The sequence below is a fragment of the Ailuropoda melanoleuca genome, chromosome X, assembly GCF_002007445.2.
Source record: "Ailuropoda melanoleuca isolate Jingjing chromosome X, ASM200744v2, whole genome shotgun sequence".
Taxonomy (NCBI): Eukaryota; Metazoa; Chordata; class Mammalia; order Carnivora; family Ursidae; genus Ailuropoda; species Ailuropoda melanoleuca.
The window spans coordinates 68,192,810-68,196,956 of record NC_048238.1 but is presented as its reverse complement, the minus strand read 5'-3'; positions in this window follow the sequence as shown (position 1 = coordinate 68,196,956).

The following is a 4,147-nucleotide window of genomic DNA, read 5'->3' as shown; positions in this document are numbered from 1 at the left end:
CTTACAGAAAAGTTGCAAGGAGCAAGAAACCTAAAGTCAATTTAATAAAGGTGCTGTTCATGAAACCTCATTCTGTACCATCTAACTTATGAGAATCAGATTGCAGTAACTGTTTTGGCTATGACTTGTTAAGACCAGTTCTATCATTTATACTAATGATCATTCTTTTCATGGGATAAGTTACCTATGACATAGCTCATTACCAAAAGTGTGGGGGTGAAGGAAAAGGTCAGGAAAGCATCATGTTACCCAGGAAGGAGCTATGTGGAAGAGGGTAGCACAACTCTCCAAAGTTGGCTTTGAAGAGAAAAATGATTAGGAGCTAGTCCTTCCCACAGCTACACTAATTGCCTTTTCCTCCTTCTAGTAGCTAGACAACTGCCCCACACTTTGAAGACAGTTCTGTATAACAGCACTTAAATAATGTGTTGACTCAACTGTACCTTGCTATCTTCCTGGCAATCCATTCATTTTCAGGGCCCTGAGTCTGTTCAGAGTAGACTAATTCTCTTTTTAATTGAGAAAGTAGGAGCTTAGCTTTGTGATTACACTGTCAGAATCTTATTATGATTTGGGGTAAGAGCAGAGGAATTTAACTCTGAAAGGTAAGAGATCCTCATTTCTTAGCATAATGACCAGGGAGCAAAGAACAGTCCAGGAACCACAACATAAAAGTAATGTCTATCAAGTGTGCAGTTAAGCATTACCTAAATATAATAAACTGCTGGCAAGAGCATCCACCTAGCCATACTGGGTCAGATTACTCCCTTATCCTTTTATATTACAGTATGACAAAACCACTTTCAGAGAGAAATTGGGGCTTTTTCACAGCACTTGTGAGGTTATTACAAGCTTAGCTCCAGCCACATGGGCTGCATCTACAAACACTGACTCTTTAAAATAAAACTACATTTAAAACTCTCTGCCTTTCTACTTGACAAACAATCCATGAAGTCGATAGTAATACACATTGGTTCCAGTTGCCATCCTTTTTTGCGCCCTTATTTCTCATACTATATTAAGAGATTTTGGAAAGAGGTATCCTCTAAGGAGAGAGAGAGAACACAGCACCTACTAAAACTTTTTCTAGTTAAGATGCTGGTCAAAAGTTGGCAAGGTTAGGGGAAGAGGAGCACATAGATTGTTTCTATGAGAGTGGCTCTTTAAGCTTGGATAATTACACCACCCTAGCACACTCACTCACTCTCATTTAAACTCCTCAAATAACTGTGACTTGGTCCTTAAAACACAACCTTTGCAGTACAGTAAAGCACTTACATTACCTGTTTAACAGAATGCTCTGCATCTTAACAACTAGGTCATTGCTGTCATTGGTCCAGACAACCAGAAATCATGTATATGTGAATATGGACAAGTGTCATGTTTCCAGATGAGGCCTTTGTCCTAGAATGAGGGTCTGCAAGCTGCAGTCCTTGGGCCAAAGTCTGCCTGTTGCTAGTTTTTGTATTTTATATTATATTGGAACATTGCCACACCCATTCTTTTTCTTACTGTCTGGAGCTCTTTTTGCACTACAATCCCAGAGCTAATTAATTGCCCACACTGGCTGTCTGGCCCTCAAAGACTGAAATATTTACCATCTGGCCCTTTGCAGAAAAAAATGTACTGACCCTGTCCTAGAAGCCTCTGGCATGGAGCATAGCTCCTCTAATGCCATTCTGGGTCTCTGGCTCCCTGCCTAGCCTAGAGATGTCAGTCATATCCTCCTTGCTTACATAACTTCTTTAGGGAATCTGACCTGGCCACTGTCTTGAAGACATAGCTCACAGGGCTCTACCTTCTGATCACAGCTAATAGGGCCCGAACTGGAAATCTGGCCAACCCGCCAATGAAGATTGGCAAGAGAAACTGTTTTACCTGGCATCTGTGAAGTTGAAGCCAGAATTACTATTATGGCAAAACAAATTAATATGCAAGCTTTTGTGATGAGGGAAGAGGAGCTGTAAACTTCACAGTGAAGCTTGTACAGAAAGGAAACTGGGGGCAGACAATGCAGCACATATGAGAGACCTTAAGGCCACAGAGATGTAGAAACAGACTATCTGCCTCAACACTTTGTAGTACCCACATAGCTAGTACTCTGACGGTATTTCCTGTCATTTGGGGCCTGCCAGATTGCCTGTATTCCTTAACCTAAATCCCTTTTGCCTAACCTAGCTTGAGTGGATTTATGTTTTTTTATAAATAAGTGACCCTAGACAAAAATAGAAGTAGGTATTTCTTACAGGTAACTATAATATTTACTGAGTGGCTATTATCTTCCAAATATTGATCTTATGCTCAAAATACCTCTGGGAAAGAAAGAAACAAACAAAAACCCCTGTCTTCATAGACTCCCTATTTTAGTGGTATGTATTTGGCTAAATTGTCTTGTCTTTCCTTTCTTATCATTTCAATTTGGAAAAATGAAATAAAATAGTACTTATCTCACTTAGGTTGTCCAATGACAAAACTAGAACAATTTAGTAATAGTTTGGTATCCTTTATTCAAGGGGAAATTTCCATGGATTTGGGAAGTACAGTGCCACACAAGTGGTGAAGCATACTTCCCAAGGGATTTTGGGCAATAGTAAGTTCTATAGAACTTTAGAAGAGGCATCTGAGAAATAGGGCATGATGGGCTAAGAGGTCCTAGTTTCTAGGGTAAGGTAAGCTAGCTGAAGTAGAGCTGTGGACTGTGATTGGTGTTAGGTTTCCTTGAGAGTGAGAAGCGTCCTCTAAGTGCAGGCTGACTTGGGTTTAGATTTATGACATGGGCTGGGCTACTGGGATGGCTAACATTTTGTGGGTCCTGATATACAAATAAACATTATCAGGGTTCATTGATGATTAAATGGGATGTGTACGTGTGTATGAAAGCACATCAGAGTCCCTGGCACTAAGTATATGTGTACCAAGTGGTGGTGGTTGTTGAAAAGAGAAGCTAAAATTAAGGTCAGAAGAATGTTTGTGAAGGAGGGCAGATATAGACAGATATTGGTGCAAGGACTGTAGAAGCATAAAATTCCTTTGTATCTTTGTCTTTCATAACTCAGAGTAATTGTTATTCACCACTATTAATTTTCCAGCAACCATCTGCCTTCCCATCCTTGTGACTCATTTATAAAGGTTTTGTTTTTTCTTACCCTCCCCAGCAGAAAGGCGGGGGAGATGAAGAGGGAGCTAGGTTCAATAACCTTACTCAGTTACTCTCTAGTACCATATGTAGTTGTTGAATTACAGTATTAATATAAGAATTTTCTTCTCCATGGCAAAGGAAATGATCAGCAACACTAAAAGTCAACCTACTGAATGGAAGAAGATATTTACAAAGGACAAATTCAATAAAAGATTTGTATCCAAAAATATATAAAGAACTTACACAACTCAACAGAAGAAAACAGATAACTTGATTAAAAAATGGGCAGACGACCTGAAGAGACATTTCTCCAAAGAAGACATCCAGATGGCCAACAGACACATGAAAAGATGCTCAATATCACTCATCATCAGGGAAATGCAAGTCAAAACCACAATGAGATATCACCTCTCATACCTGTCAGAAGAGCTAAAATAAAAAACACAAAATACAAATGTTGGCAAGGATGTGGAGAAAAAGGAATCCTTGTGCGCTGTTTTTTTTTTAAGATTTTTATTTATTTATTTATTTAACAGACAGAGACAGCGAGAGAGGGAACACAAGCAAGGGAAGTGTGAGAGGGAGAAACAGGCTTCCCGATGAGCAGGGAGCCTGATGCAGGGCTCGATCCCAGGACCCTGGGATCATGACCTGAGCTGAAGGCAGACACTTAATGGATGAACCACCCAGATGCCCCCGTGTGCACTGTTTGTAAGAATGCAAACTAGTGTAGCCATTCTGGAAAACAGTGTGGAGGTTCCTCAAAAAGTTAAAAAAAAAAAGAATTATCCTATGATCCAGTAACCTCACTACTATTTGCCCCAAAATGTAAAAACACTAATTCAAAGGACCACATGCACCCTATGTTTATGGCAGCATTATATTTACAGTAGCCAAATCATGGAAGCAGCCCAAATATCCATCAATGGTTGAATGGATAAAGAAGAAATTATATATATATATATATATATATATATATATATATATATATATGTAATGGAATGTTAT